The 16988-nt window shown below is 37.6% G+C and overlaps 2 pseudogenes; both read left to right on the top strand.

Annotated features, from left to right (window-relative positions):
• LOC127687603 (cytochrome P450 2C6-like) overlaps nucleotides 1-16988 on the top strand; it is a 95046-nt pseudogene that overhangs the window by 53621 nt on the left and 24437 nt on the right.
• Nucleotides 1647-14810, top strand: LOC127684399 (cytochrome P450 2C6-like; annotated as a pseudogene).

Raw genomic sequence — 16988 nt, 5'->3', positions numbered from 1 at the left:
CCCTGTGTAGGAGGATCTCAATCCTGATCCAGCATTCTTCAAGTGGGCAATGCCGCCTTGCTGTTAATTGATTGTATCCATTGTAGGTTTCCCTAGCAAAGAATCTCTAGTGGTAGGTGTTGCAAAGGTGAGGGGGAGGCTGGGCAATAGCAGAGTTAATATGAAGAATTGTAAACACAGCCAAGAGAATAGAGAAGAGGGGAGATTGTGGGGCAAACATGGCCTGGGCATCAGTCACCACTTCATGGATATCCTTCCAAGAGATCCTATTGCTCCCCTGGGTTTGGTGCTTCCTCTTCCTCCTCCTCCTCCTCCTCCTCCTCCTCCTCCTCCTCCTCCTCCTCCTCCTCCTCCTCCTCCTCCTCCTCCTTTATCCTTTATCTTCCAAAGAGATGTGGCCCATCTTCTGGGTTTGTGGGATGGTGTCAGACATTTCTGTCAGGAACCCAGATAGACTTAGGCTGGTCCTGTGGAAAAACATAAGTGAACCATTTCTAATTATAAGGAGAGGGTATGGTCCCTACAAAATTCCATTCAAATGATCATGACCTCATACTAGGGTAGGGCGTGTTAATTTTGGTGTATGTCAGTAGAGGTAGATAGGAGGATGTTTGGAGGTTTTAAGATGTTAAATATATTTAGTGTAGTCAGAGCTATTATTAACTGTAAATTATGGGGGTAGGTGGTTGTCCTTTGTTTTAGTAGTTGGGCTTTTAGGGTCTGATATATTTTCTACTGTTGCTTGGCCCTGAGAGTTGTGTGGAATCTCTGTATGGTGGGAATTTTCCAGTATGTATAGAAGATTTTTAATTGAGAGCTGTTGAAGGCAGGATCATTGAATGAAGTTGGTTCTTTGAGAAAATCAACAAGATAGACAAATTTTTAGCCAAACTAACCAAATGAACACCCATGGTTCAAATTTTAAGATCAACAATTAATAAATGGGACCTCATGATACTCCAAAGCTTCTGTAGGTCAAAGGACATTATCAGTAATACAAAATCAAAGCCTGCAGATTGGGAAAGGATCTTAGCAAACTCTACATCTGACATAAGGCTAATATCCAAAATTATAAACAACTCAAATAGACATCAACAAGCCAAATAATTCAATTTCAAAATGGGGTACAGAACTAAACAAAGAAATCTCAATTTTCTGAGGAGCACTTGAAGAAATGTTCAAAGTCCTTACTTATCAATGAAATTCAAATAAAAAAAACTCTGAAATTCCATCTTGAATAGGTCAAAATGACCAAAAAAATCAAGTGACAGCACATGCTGGTGAAGTTGTGTAGCATGGAGAACCCTGCTCCATTGCTGATGGGAGTGAAAACTTATACAACCTCTTTGCAAATCAATTTGATGCTATCTCAGAAAACAGGTATTAATTTTTATCTCTTATGAAATGTTCACAATTGCAGCAGTGGAGAGCATACAGTGAATTAACCTTTTTGAGCTTTTCCTTGTTTAGGCTGTAGCCCGTATACAATATGAGTGTGTATCTATTGTAACAGAGACATACTTTGTCTACCAAATTGAGAAACATTAGTGCCAACTATTTGCCATAAGGCATTGGATTTGAGACTTCAGGTGTTGGTGTCATTGTCTTTAAAGATAGGATGGTAATAATGGATGCACTAGAGGAGCATGCCGTTACTATCCTTTGGAATCGAGCAAGAGAGGGTATGGGGGAAGCTGGCATGAAGGCCCTTTATATTTGTTTGTGTGAAAATAGAATTGGTCTGTTTGTTCAATGCAAGTCCCCTCAGCTTCAGAAAACTGACTTCATTGTGGAAATTACATTTAGGACATAAAACTCAGAGCACAGACTATACTTTCTTCCAAAATGAAAACAAAACAAAACAAAACACAAAAACAAAAATTCCCAAAGACTTTAGTAATCAACTTCCTGTCCTGGTTAAGTTTCTGAGTGTATTAACCTTGCCTATTGGCATCTGCAATTCTCCTCCTAGGTAATCATTCTTGTAAACTGAAGTATGTCAACACAGAATATGCTTTTTGGCTTAAAAGCTCATTAGGAGAAAGGCTCAGCACTACAGTTGAATCCATACCAACCAAATGTAGTTACCAGATGGCTAATAGACTTTCTATTGGTTTCAACCAATGTCTGAGCAGTATTCCTTGTGGGTACTCTATAAAAGTATTAGGGCTCACTTTTTTGTTGTTGTTTTTCAAGACGGGGTTTCTCTGTGTAGCCCTGGCTGTCCTGGAACTCACTCTGTAGACCAGGATGACCTCAAACTCAGAGGTCCACCTGCCTCTGCCTCCCAAGTGCTGGGATTAAAGGCATGTGCCACCACCACCTGGCTACTCTATAAAAGCAATCTTTTATGTTACATCTTGTTACCTGCTTACTCTATTGTGCTTCCTGATAGTGGAAGAAAGATGGTGCAGGAAGGCCTTTGAAAACCAGTGCTCTATGTTGTATCCCATCTGGAACCCATAGCTCAGACCAGTTCTAGACCAGTTTGGTAAAGAGAAAGGACCAAAGTCATGCTCCTTATGTACTGATACTTCTGAGGGTGATGTGTAGCTCAAGGTTTTTGTCAGCTATAAACAATGATTCCGGTGGGAAATTCAACAGGTTAGGCCATATGTCTTTATTCCATAGGCTCTGTCCTTAGCTAGTACCCTGGGCATTGAAGCCATTAGGATCTCACTAACTTAAGAGTTTACCAATTTCCAATATAAATTCCAATATAAATTTTATGCTTTTTAGTCTAGCCTATGGTCAATAAATGGAACTTTGCTTCTTTGGGATTTTTAGGTCAACATGTATCAGGGAACAAATTCTGCTTACCTTACACAAGATAACAGGGCAAGATGACTTTGGGTTACCAAAGGTCTAAAGATCATTAAAATAGAACTTTTCTAACCTGCATGTCAGAAAATGCTGATCTAATTATTAACTAGATTTGAAATATCATTAAGATCAAACATTTCTGACTTCTATATCAAAATTGATGATGTAATTATTAACTAAATTCATGTTTATTTTGAATAGAACTAAGCAAGAAATAACAGTACAAAGTCAGTAAAGATTGGGGAATGGGATAGTATTGAATGTTTATAAGGTGGGAAAGGGCAAGATAAAGATTCAAACCCTGCTTCTACTACCCATAGTCTCTGTCTGCCTAGACAACAGACAGAATCTCCAAGTTTCAGCTTTTAATACCCAGGGGGAATAATTTTGGCTTAAACAAAGAAAGTAGAGGAAATCAGAATAAAACTGATGTGAGCATTTTATGAAATCCACAGACCTTGTATATATTTATGAAATACTTTAAGACATAGTCTTAAAAGATAATTTTCTGTGCTAAGAGAGCTTGGCAATATCTGCTCAGTCAATTTAGAATAACTATGATGCCATCTCTACAAATCAAGGTTTTTTCTTGAGCTTTGCCATTATAATTAGAAAGAAACATATCATTTCATTAGTATTTGAATTTTTATAATGTCTGTGTTATCACATTCCATTCTGAACAGTCTGGTCATTTTATGCTATGATTTCTAACATCTCCAAGCACCTACGATTTATTAAAGACACAGAAACTGTTCTGTATTCAACCTTCCTTATTTATTATATAGTCATGTTTTATTCTTATCAATTATAGAACTATGATGATAAAGTTTGTGTCAACTTGATACAAGGTAGAGTCATTTGGAAAGAGGTAACTTCAATTGAGAAAGTATCTTCTTAAGGTGTGGATGTAGGCATATTCTTTTTTTTTAATTTTTTTTATTCGATATAATTTATTTACATTTCAAATGATTTCCCCTTTTCTAGCCCCCCCTCCCCGAAAGTCCCGTAAGCCCCCTTCTCTTCCCCTGTCCTTCCTCCCACCCCTTCCCACTTCCCCGTTCTGGTTTTGCCGAATACTGTTTCACTGAGTCTTTCCAGAACCAGGGGCCACTCCTCCTTTCTTCTTGTATCTCATTTGATGTGTGGATTATGTTTTGGGTATTCCAGTTTTCTAGGTTAATAACCACTTATTAGTGAGTGCATACCATGATTCACCTTTTGAGTCTGGGTTACCTCACTTAGTATGATGTTCTCTAGCTCCATCCATTTGCCTAAGAATTTCATGAATTCATTGTTTCTAATGGCTGAATAGTACTCCATTGTGTAGATATACCACATTTTTTGCATCCACTCTTCTGTTGAGGGATACCTGGGTTCTTTCCAGCATCTGGCAATTACAAATAGGGCTGCTATGAACATAGTAGAGCATGTATCCTTATTACATGGTGGGGAGTCTTCTGGGTATATGCCCAGGAGTGGTATAGCAGGATCTTCTGGAAGTAAGGTGCCCAGTTTTCGGAGGAACCGCCAGACTGCTTTCCAGAGTGGTTGTACCAATTTGCAACCCCACCAGCAGTGGAGGAGTGTTCCTCTTTCATCACACCCTCTCCAACACCTGCTGTCTCCTGAATTTTTAATCTTAGCCATTGTGACTGGTGTAAGATGAAATCTTAGGGTTGTTTTGATTTGCATTTCCCTAATGACTAATGAAGTTGAGCATTTTTTAAGATGCTTCTCCGCCATCCGAAGTTCTTCGGGTGAGAATTCTTTGTTTAACTCTGTACCCCATTTTTTAATAGGGTTGTTTGGTTTTCTGGAGTCTAACTTCTTGAGTTCTTTATATATATTGGATATTAGCCCTCTATCTGATGTAGGATTGGTGAAGATCTTTTCCCAATTTGTTGGTTGCCGATCTGTCCTCTTGATGGTGTCCTTTGCCTTACAGAAACTCTGTAACCTTATGAGGTCCCATTTGTCAAATCTTGCTCTTAGAGCATACGCTATTGGTGTTCTGTTCAGAAACTTTCTCCCTGTACCGATGTCCTCAAGGGTCTTCCCCAGTTTCTTTTCTATTAGCTTCAGAGTGTCTGGCTTTATGTGGAGGTCCTTGATCCATTTGGATTTGAGCTTAGTACGAGGAGACAAGGATGGATCAATTCGCATTCTTCTGCATGCTGACCTCCAGTTGAACCAGCACCATTTGTTGAAAAGGCTATCTTTTTTTCCATTGGATGTTTTCAGCCTCTTTGTCGAGGATCAAGTGGCCATAGGTGTGTAGGTTCATTTCTGGATCTTCAATCCTGTTCCATTGATCCTCCTGCCTGTCACTGTACCAATACCATGCAGTTTTTAACACTGTTGCTCTGTAGTGTTGCTTGAGGTCAGGGATACTGATCCCCCCAGATTTTCTTTTGTTGCTGAGAATAGTTTTAGCTATCCTGGGTTTTTTGTTGTTCCAGATGAATTTGATAATTGCTCTTTCTAACTCTGTGAAGAATTGAGTTGGGATTTTGATGGGTATTGCATTGAATCTGTATATTGCTTTTGGCAAAATGGCCATTTTAACTATATTGATTCTACCGATCCATGAGCATGGGAGGTTTTCCCATTTTTTGAGGTCTTCTTCCATTTCCTTCTTCGGAGTCTTGAAGTTCTTGTCATACAGATCTTTCACATGTTTGGTAAGAGTCACCCCAAGATACTTTATACTGTTTGTGGCTATTGTGAAGGGGGTCATTTCCCTAATTTCTTTCTCAGCCTGCTTATCCTTTGAGTATAGGAAGGCCACTGATTTGCTGGAGTTGATTTTATAACCTGCCACTTTGCTGAAGTTGTTTATCAGCTGTAGGAGCTCTCTAGTGGAGTTTTTTGGGTCACTTAGGTAGACGATCATGTCGTCTGCAAATAATGATAGTTTGACTTCTTCCTTTCCTATTTGTATCCCTTTGACCTCCTTATGTTGTCGAATTGCCCGAGCTAGTACCTCAAGTACAATATTGAAAAGATAAGGAGAAAGGGGGCAGCCTTGTCTGGTCCCTGATTTCAGTGGGATTGCTTCAAGTTTCTCTCCATTTAGTTTGATGCTGGCTACCGGTTTGCTGTATATTGCTTTTACTATGTTTAGGTATGGGCCTTGAATTCCTGTTCTCTCCAAGACTTTAAGCATGAAAGGATGCTGAATTTTATCAAATGCTTTTTCAGCATCCAATGAAATGACCATGTGGTTTTGTTCTTTGAGTTTGTTTATGTAGTGGATTGTATTGATGGATTTCTGTATATTGAACCAACCCTGCATTTCCGGGATAAAGCCTACTTGATCATGGTGGATGATCGTTTTGATGTGTTCTTGGATTCGGTTGGCAAGAATTTTATTGAGTATTTTTGCATCGATGTTCATAAGGGAAATTGGTCTGAAGTTCTCTTTCTTTGTTGGATCTTTGTGTGGCTTTGGTATCAGCGTAATTGTGGCTTTGTAGAAGGAATTGGGTAGTGTTCCTTCTGTTTCTATTTTGTGGAATAGTTTGAAGAGTATTGGTGTTAACTCTTCTTTGAAGGTCTGGTAGAATTCTGCACTGAAACCATCTGGTCCTGTGTTTTTTTTGGTTGGAAGACTTTCTATGACTCCTTCTATTTCTTTAGGCTTTATGGGACTGTTTAGATGGTCTAGTTGGTCCTGATTTAATTTTGGTATTTGGTATCTGTCAAGGAAATTGTCCATTTCCTCCAGATTCTCCAGTTGTGTTGAGTACAGGCTCTTGTAGTAGGATCTGATCATTTTTTGGATTTCCTCAGTTTCCGTTGTTATATCTCCCTTTTCATTTCTATGTTTGTTAATTTGGATACTTTCTCTGTGCTCTTTGGTCAGTCTGGCTAAGGGTTTATCTATCTTGTTGATTTTCTCAAAGAACCAGCTCCTGGTTTTGTTGATTTTTTGTATGGTTCTCTTTGTTTCTACTTGATTGATTTCGGCCCTGAGTTTGATGATTTCCTGCCTTCTACTCCTCCTGGGTGAAATCGCTTATTTTTGTTCCAGGGCTTTCAGGTGTGTCATTAAGCTGGTAATGTATGCTCTCTCCATTTTCTTTTTGGAGGCACTCAGGGCTATGAGTTTTCCTCTTAGCACTGCTTTCATTGTGTCCCATAGATTTGGGTATGTTGTGTTTTCATTTTCATTGTGTTCTAAAAAGTCTTTAATTTCTTTCTTTATTTCTTCCCCTATTCTGGGGGAATCTAGCTTTTATAGAACCCATCTATCCTCTCATTGAAATCTGATATGGTCGTCTTCTGCTACTTATGTAGCTGGAGCCATGGGTCCCTCCATGTGTACTCCTTGGTTGGTAGACTAGTCCCTAGGAGCTCCTCCTGCAGAACTTCCAACCTCTTCAGCTCCTTGGGTCCTTTCTTTAGCTGCTTCATTGGGGCCCTTATGTTCATGCTATTGGTTGGCTGTGAGCCATGGGTATTTTGATCCACTTTCCAATAAAAATCAAAATATGCACACTTTGGTCTTCCTTCTTCTTCAACTTCATGTGTTCTGTGAGTTGTATCTTGTGTGTTCCGAGTCTTTGTGCTAAAATCCACTTTTAAGCAAGTGCACAACATGTGTGGGTTTTTTTTTTTTGTGTGTGTGTGATTGGGTTACCTCACTCAGGAGGATATTGTCCAGCTCCACCCATTTGCCTAAGAATTTCATGAGTTCATTGCTTTTTAATAGCTGAGTAGTACTCCATGTTGTAAATGTAGCACATTTATTGTATCCATTCTTCTGTTGAGGGACATCTGGGTTCTTTCCATCTTCTGGCTATTATAATCAATGCTGCTATAAATATAGTGGAACACATGTCATTGTTACATGTTGGAGCATCTTCTGGGTATATGCCCAGGAGTGGTATTGCTGGGTCATCGGTAGTTCAATGTCCAATTTTTTGAGGAACTGCTAAACTGATTTCCAGAGTGCTTTTATCAGCTTGCAATGTCACCAGGAATGGAGTTCCTCTTTCCCCACATCCTCTCCAGCATTTATTGTCCCCTGAGTTTTTGATCTTGGCCATTCTGACTGGTGTGAGTTGGAATCTCAGGGCTGTTTGGATTTGCATTTCCCTGATGATTAAGGATGTTGAACATTTCTTTAGGTGTTTCTCAGCCATCAGGTATTCCTCAGTTGAGAATTCTTTGTTTAGCTCTGTACCCCATTTTTAATAGGGTTATTTGGTTCCTTGGACTCTAACTTCTTGAGTTCTTTGTATATATTTGATATTAGCCTTCTATCAGATGTGGTATTGGAAATTATCTTTTCAAAATCTGTTGGTGGCCATTTTGTCCTACTGACAATGTCCTTTGTCTTACTGAAACTTTGCAATTTTATGAGGTCCCACTTATCAATTCTTGACCTTAGAGCATATGCTATTTGTGTTCTGTTCAGGAAAATTTTCCCTGTGCCCACGTGCTCGTTTTTCTTCCCCACTTTCTCTTCTATCAGATTCAGTGTATCTGGTTTTACGGGGAGGTCCTTTATGAACTTGGACTTGAGCTTTGGTCATGGAGATAAGCTGAATCAGTTTGCATCCTTCTACATGTTGACTGCCAGTTGACCAAGCACCATTTGTAGAAAATGCTGTCTTCTTTCCACTGGATGGTTTTAGCTCCTTTGTCAAAGATCAAGTAACCACAGGTGTGTGGGTTCATTTTTGAGTCTTCAATTCAATTCAATTCAATTCAATTCAATTCAATTCAATTCAATTCAATTCAATTCAATTCAATTCAATTCAATTCAATTCAATTCAATTCAATTCAATTGATTTTCATGCCTGTCTCTGTACCAATACCATACAGTTTTTATCATTATTGCTCTGTAGTAGTAGTGCTTGAGGTCAGGGATGGTGATTCCACAAGAAGTTCTATTGTTGTTGAGAATAGTTTTCATTATCCTGAGTTTTTGTTTTTCCAGATAAATTTGGAAATGTTTCTATCTAACTATGAAGAATTGTGTTGGAATTTTGATGGTGATTGGATTGAATCTGTAGTTTGTTTTAGGCAAGATGCCCATTTTTTTTACTATATTAACCCTGCCAATCCAGGAGCATGGGATATTTTTCCATTTTCTGAGATCTTCGATTTTGTTCTTCAGAGACTTGAAGTTCTTGTCATACAGATCTTTCAGTTGATTGGTTAGAGTCACACCAAGGTATTTTATATTATTTTTGACTATTGTGAAGGGTATCATTTTTGTAATTTCTTTCTCAGCCTCTTTATCCTTTGAGTATAGGAAGGCTGCTGATTTGATTGAGTTAATTCTGTATCCAGCCACTTTGCTGAAGTTGTTTATCAGGTTTAGGAGTTCTCTGGTGGAATTTTGGGGTCACTTAAGTATTCTATCATATCACCTGGAAAAAATGACTTCATCCTTTTCAATTTGAATCCCTTTGACTTCCTTTTGTTGTCTAATTGCTCTGGTTCAGACTTCAAGTATATATTGAACAGGTAAGGAGAGAGTGGACAGCCATGATTTCTGTGGTATTGCTTCAAGTTTCTCTCCATTTAGTTTGATGTTCACTACTAGGTTGCTGTATGTTGCTTTTACTGTGTTTAGATATGGGCCTTGAATTCCTGATCCTTCCAAGACTTTTAACATGAAGAGGTATTGGATTTTCCCAAATGCTTTCTCAGCCTCTAATGAAATGATCATGTGTTTTTTTTCCTTTGAGTTTGTTTATATAGTGGATTACACTGATGGGTGTCCATATATTGAATGATCACTACATCCCTACGATAAAGCCTGTTTGATCATGGTGGATGATTGATTTAATGCATTCTTGTATTCGGTTGGCAAGGATTTTATTGGGTATTTTTGCATCGATATTCCTAATGGAAATTGGTCTTAAGTTCTCTTTCTTTGTTGGGTCTTTGTGTGTTTTAGCTATCAGAGTAATTATGGTTTCATAAAATGAGTTGGGTAGTGTTCTTTCTGTTTCTATTCTGTGCAATAATTTGATGAGTATTGGTGTTAAGTATTCTTTGATGATCTGATAGAACTCTGCATTGAACCCATCTGGTCCTGGACATTTTTTGGTTGGGAAACTACTAATGATTGCTTCTCTTTCTTTAGGGGTTATGGGATTGTTATTTCATTTATCTGATCCTGATTTAATTTTGGTATCTGGTATCTTTCTAGAAAATTGTTCATTTCATAGCGTTTTCACTTTTGCTGAGTATAGGCATTTGTAGTAGGATCTGATGATTTTTTTTTTTATTTATTTCTTCAGTGCTTGTGATTTCTCTCTTTTCACTTCTGGTTTTGTTGATTTGGATACTGTCACTATGACCTCTGGTTAGTTTGGCTAAGAGTTTATCTATCTTGTTTTTTTTTTTTTTTCAAAGAGCCAGCTGCTGGTTTGGTTGATTCTTTTTATAGTTCTTTTTGTTTCTACTTGGTTGATTTTGTACCTGAGTTTAAGTATTTCTTGCTGTCTACTCCTCTTGGGTGTATTTGCATCTTTTTATTCTAGAGCCTTCAGCTGTGTTGTGAAGCTGTTAGTGTATGTTCTTTCCAGTTTCTTTTTGGAGGCATTCAGAGCTATGGGTTTTCCTATTTGCACATCTTTCATTATGTCCCATATGTTTGGGTATGTTGTGCCTTTGTTTTCATTAAATTCTAAAAAAGTCTCTATTTTCTTTCTTTCTTTATTCCTTGATAAACTTATCGTTGAGTAGAGTGTGGTTCATTTTCCATATATATGTGGGCTTTCTGTTGTTTTTGTTGTTATTGAAGACCAGTCTTAGTCCGTGGTGATCTGATATGGTGCACAGAATTATTTCAATCTTCTTATATCTGCTGATGTCTGTTTTGAGATCGAGTATATGGTAAATTTTGGGAAAGGTACCATGAAGTGCTGAGAAGAAGGTATATTCTTTGGTTTTAGGATAAAATGTTCTATAGATATCTTTTAAATCGATTTGGTTCATAACTTCTGTTAGTTTCACTATTTCTCTGTTTAGTTTGTGTTTCCTTGATCTGTCCATTGATGAGAGTGGGGTATTGAAGTCTCCCACTATTATTCTGTGTGGTGCAATATGTGCTTTTAGCTTTATCAAGGTTTCTTTTGTGAATGTTGGTGCTCTTGTATTTGGAGAATATATGTTCAGAATTATGAGGTCATCTTGGTAGATTTTCTTTCAATGAGTATGGAGTGTTCTTCCTTATTTCTTTTTATTACTTTAGGTTGAAAGTTGATTTTATTTGATATTAGGATGGCTACACCAGCTTGATTCCACTTTTTAAATTTATTATTATTATTATTATTATTATTATTATTATTATGCTAAAAGTCTGTGTAAAAGCGTACATCAGATCATCCACCAGGTCAGGTAGCACTTTAGAGATAAGTTTTTATTGACATTAGCATTCAGTATTGCTGTTTCCTGAACAAGTGTAATTTATTAACAGAAAATATCTATAGTTGCAGAGTACTATAGGAATTAATAGAACTAAACATATTTAATTTTATTCACATCGAATTTTATTCTGTGACTGGTGCACATTAAGAAATTGTTTGCTTAGCAGATGCCCTTCTGTGTGCAGCTTCAGTGGTACCCTCTCCTCACATTTGTAGTAATGATAGAATCAAACTGGGTTCCTCATTATGGATTCCACTCTTCTTCCTGGGGCTAAGTTGCATAGGAAAAGCTTTACAGGTGTTTCTGAAACAGTCATTTGTGCACTGATATTTATTTTAGTATTGACTGAACATGGAATTAGATTGTCCAGGTATCAAGTGATAAAAAAGAGAGTACCGATGTTGAGTATTATTATTATTATTACTGTTGTTGTTGTTATCATTACTACTACTACTACTACTACTACTACTGCTATTCAATCATGACCAAATGTTGCCTATCATTCTGCCTTTCATAGTTCTTCCTGATTCTCTTTCCCCTTTGTTTCAGAGAGGGTGCCCCTCAGTCTTCCCCCTCCCTGGAGTATCAAATCTCTATAAGATTAGGCATATCCTCTCCCACTGAGGTCAGTCAAGTTATTCCTCTGCTATATATATGTCAGGAGCCTTGGACCAGCCTATACGTGCTATTTAGTTTGTGCTGTAGTCTCTGGGAACTCCCAGGGGCCCAGGTTTGTTGACACTGTTGGTCTTCCTATGAAGTGGCCATACCCTTCAGTTCCTTTAATCCTTCCCCTACTTTTCTTTACTCTTCCTACAGCCCAATGCTTGGCTGTAAGTATCAACATTTTTCTCAGTCAGCTGCTCATAGAGCATCTTAGAGGACACCCATGCTAGGTTCCTGTCAGCAGGCCCAAAATAGCATCAGTAACAGTGTCAGGGTTTGGTGACTGCCCATGGAATGAGGTATTTTCCTCATGAGCAATTTGTCTCCAGAAAGCATCTGGAAAACTCTTGCCTCAGTTACTTACTGAAACAGAATCAAGAGACCTGCTGAATATTTTGATGTGACAATTCACTGTAATCTAAATATCAACTGCCTGGGTCATCACAGGGTACATTGTACCCACTGACAAGTGACAATTACCCATTGTTTTGCTTTCCAATTTTCAGTTCTCAAAAGTCTATGGCCCTGTGTTTACTCTACTTTGGCATGAAGCCCACTGTGGTGTTCAATGTGTATGAAGCAGTGAATGAAGTCTTGATTGATCATGGGCAGCAGTTTTCTGAAAGAGGAAAGTTCCCACTAGTTGAAAATAAAGGATTTGGTAAGTGAGTGTGCATGCTCATTTGTGAGCTGGGCAGCACTGACAGTGAAGAAAAAGAAAGAAAGAAAAGGCCAGATTTGATCCTGGGGCTCAGACTCTGCCTGCCAATTGTTGTGTCTTTATAGATACCCTTTCTCCTTCTGGGATCACGTTGTGGTTTCCTTTCCTATTTGTTTAGGAATTGTTTTTAGACATGGAAATAGATGGTAAGAAATAAGACACTTTACACTCATGACCCTTCAGAATTTGGGCATGGGGAAAAAGAACATTGAAGACCCTGCTCAAGAGGAAGCCCAGTGCCTTGTGGAGGAACTGAGGAAAACCAACGGTGAGCAAAACTTTGTGTTTTGACATTTCATATAGGTAAGAGTAGAAAAGCTCTACTTGTAGTATTTTTTAATGAGTTGCATCCTTAGCATAAACATATCTTATTTACTGCTGATCAGTTTATCAGAGTATACTTGGTATTGATAACGGTGGCAGTGATATTATCTACCTTTATGAATCCCAAACCAGATGATATTTGTTTTCATTTTGTTAAAGTTCGTTGGTCTCCCCAACTTTGCTGATGTGTCAAGGTTTCTTGAACACTTATTTTCATAGTCCTGGGTACTTATGAATCAAAGTATATTTTTCATTCCTTAGCTGCATGTAGTTGAACTTTATCATGATTTGAAAAATTATCATAATTTCTTTTTGTTGTGATTAGTATGTTTTAAGAAATTGCACATGACAGCATTAGTCTGCAAAACACACAATCAAACTTAACAAAGTGATTTGTTTAACTAAACGTGAACTGTTTTCATTAACACTATCTCAATTTTCTCTGAGTATATTATAGATCTATCTTCTGTTGTGTAAACCATTTCTCTCTGTAGCCACTCTTTTGTCTTAATGGATGAAGAGATCTAAATTTGCTGTCATTGTGAATGTTACTTATCCAGAAAATAACTGTCACAGAAGTGTCAGGTTATCTGCTTTAATTCTGAAGAACAAATTTTTTAACTTCTTTCATCAAAATAAAGTGAAGAAATGACTAAAAATTATACTTGAGTGAAGTTAATTCATATTACAAATAAAAGTTATTGCTGTTTCCATATATTCTGAAAATTTAGCTGTTAGAGGAGTTTGTAGATAAAATACTGCTTCAAATTTCTAAAGGAACTTTACCCATTAACAAGGATAAAGTACCATCTTCATATATTTTAATAACATTTTACAATTGTTTCGATTTTTCAGCCTCACCCCGTGATTTCAACTTCATCCTTGCTGTGCTCTTTGCAATGTCATCTGCTTAATTATTTTTCAGAATTGCTTTTATTATAACGATCAGGATTTCCTTGGCTTGACAGAAAAACTCAATGAGAACACCAAGCTTGTGAGCACTCCCTAAATACAGGTAAAGAAAATTCCTTTCCTCCTGAGAAGAAACTTATGCTCATTCTTTCTCACAGATCAACTTCTATGTAGCCTAATAGAGAAGTGATGGTACGCTGCCTACATGCTCTGCCTGGAGTATTGTGTAAAGGACACATGGAAGGGATGTTTTAGTCCTTTGATAAACAAGAAGAAAAATAAAGGTCAAATGCCAAGATTATTCAGGGTGCTTAGCTCCTTGTCTGATTATTTTTGTTTTACTTTGTTTTGTTTGTTTGTTTGCTGTTGTTGTTTTAATCATTGTCTTTATGATGGGAACTTATAGAAAAAAGGGGAACTTTTTCTATAAATTAATTCATCCATTTTGAGAAAGATATCTAGTCACTCATCCAACATTCTTGCACTACTCATCAGTAATTGTACTGTCAACAATTAAGACCACCTTCAGTCCAGTATTTGACTGAAATATCTTAGTTTAGACTGAAAATAGTCTGCTAAAGAAAATTTGGGATAAATATTTAGGAAGCATTGAAATCATTCAAATGTTTGCCACTTTATTTTGGTTCCTCTCTGCCAAGGGAACAGGAAGAAATGACAATATTAATGGTTTTATGGTTTGTGGACAACAAATATCTTCACCATCTTTTCCTGTTCTGAGTTAGTATCTCCTGCTCTCTGCATATATAGTCTTTATGGACTGGGGACAAGTCAAGGAAGGTGTGTTTTTGTTGTCAAGACATCTGTAACGGCCCACTCACTTCTATGTTCTCATTCCATGTCAGAGGTTGGCTGATGGGAACTATGTTTGTAGATACTAGTTTTCTGCAGTAAATCACCTACACTACTATCTTCACTTCAGCTAGCATTTAAAAAGTATGAATTAGTATAATTTATATCATATGATATTTCAAGTTTATAGGCCAAAATTAACTTATTCTTGAATGTGGAAGATTTTTTATGAACTTTGGTCATATGGGCTAGATGTTTTACCTCAGTTCTTCTACTAGCATAGGAAATTACTATACATAAAATGGAGCACAGTTTCCCTGTTCTCATTGATTATTGTCCAGGAAGTCATAAGAAAATAGCTGAATATATTTATTATATTGAAAACTACATTATGAAGAAAATAAAAGAACATCAAGAATCACTGGATGTTACAATTCCTTGGGACTTTATTGATTATTACCTGATTAAGTGAAGCAGATAAAGCATTTATATATACTCATTTATTTGATTTTTCAACTATTTCCCCATTCACTGAATACTTAAATATTTGCCAGAGATATGTAAAGTCTTAGTTGTTTGAAAACAAACTTGAATATTTATTGCATGTATGAGTATACAAGGTAGATTCAGAAACACATAAGGGGACTTAGATAATTAGAACACATTTACATTTATATTCTGTTGGGTTCCATAGCTGCCTGCAGCTATTATGAAGTGGGTTTCTGGAACAGAAGCTGAGGGATAAAGGGAAGGGAAGGGGCGAAAAGAAGTATGGCTAAGACAATATTCACTGATCAAAGCCCGAAATTTTAATGCTGCCAGACCTTTTAACAGTTTGGGTAAACCCTTCCCCCCAGACTCTGGGCTGAGTTCCGGTGGAAGTTGTCTAGCTTCTCTTGGAGGTTCTCGTCTTGACTGCTCCGGCAGCTGGGTGGGTCACCTGCTTAATTCAGGAATTCCTAGACCTGGAGGAACAATGAACTTAACCTTTACTTTGAGCACTCCACCCTAGGTGGATCAGGATCCTGGCTATCTGGGAGAAGTTAACCTTGACCAAAATCAAACTCTGACCATGTGCCTGACTGCCCCAATATGGCTCTGTACATTTCCTCCCTTTTTTTTATTAATTTGAAAACAAGGAGGTAGAAAACAAGTGGATAAATATCCTTCATAAGAAGGCGGGCCTTAACCAGGAGGGGAAGCATTGACCTTAATTCCTCTTAACTATTGTATAACGTCTTTTTCAGAGGAGGGGTAATAGGCTCCCTTATTATTTTAAGGACAGCCTCTCGATGTTAACCCCTATGCAATTAGGTGTACTTCCTGGGGACTCAGAAGCAGAAATTCACCTCCCCATGTGCTGCTTTGCCGGTGCTTTGCCTCGCACATCTCACTGGTACCCATGTTTGTTCATAAACAAACACACATAGATCTGAGTTCTATGTGGCTCCGTCTTTGGAGATCCACTTGTGTAAGTTTTGAAGCCAGGGGGGTCTGCAAGTGTCTTTAAGAGACATGCAATCTCTCCATCCAGGTGAGCCTGGGTGGAGACAGCCAGTCTGTTTAACAAACAAGGTCAAGAGTTAAAGGTGGAATAGGATTAACTTGTCCCAGAAGTATCCAATTCAGTTGCAAATTAACAACTTTACGGACCCAAAGCTTGGCCTCTGGGGTGGGAGAGGTAGCCTTGTGTATCAAGAGATATGCTGTTACTTCTCAGGAAAAGTGGAGACTATATGTTAAATTAACACAGCTGGCTGAAGATTGTTAGCCATCTTCAAAATTGGAATCTTCAATATTGGAATTATTTCTAGACCAGTCTATGGTTGAGTCAGCTGAACACAATAAGGAGAAGAGTCATTTTAACTCTTCTTTAGATTAATTTTTTCCTAAGTTAGCTTAACAGTCTCCATGTCGTGTCCCACAAAGTCTAAAATCTTGAAGCTAGGCAATTTATCTAACCTGGGACATTTGACAATTAAGGTAAGTCAAGAACATATACCCAATATAGCTCTTATGTTACCATGGTCTGGGCATTCAGCAAGCACACAGTCAGCATATCTTCTGCAGCATTCTGTGGAAAAAACATAGGGGACATGCCTTCTTCCCCAATATTAAATCAGGATCATGGCATATGTCAATAAGTGAATTTCTTCATTTCACCTAGACATCAATATGCCTAATTACAAGATGTCATATACATTTAGCAAGAAGTTTCTTGGCATCCAAATTTTAAAATTTTCTTAAAACCATGCAAGCATAATTTAAATGATATGTACAGGGACACAATTTCCCCTCTCTTCTCTCTTCCAAGAAGATATTGTTTTATTAATTTAAG

The sequence above is a fragment of the Apodemus sylvaticus genome, chromosome 1, assembly GCF_947179515.1.
Source record: "Apodemus sylvaticus chromosome 1, mApoSyl1.1, whole genome shotgun sequence".
Lineage (NCBI taxonomy): Eukaryota > Metazoa > Chordata > Mammalia > Rodentia > Muridae > Apodemus > Apodemus sylvaticus.
Note: the sequence above shows the minus strand (reverse complement) of the source record. Positions and strands in the feature narration are given on the sequence as shown.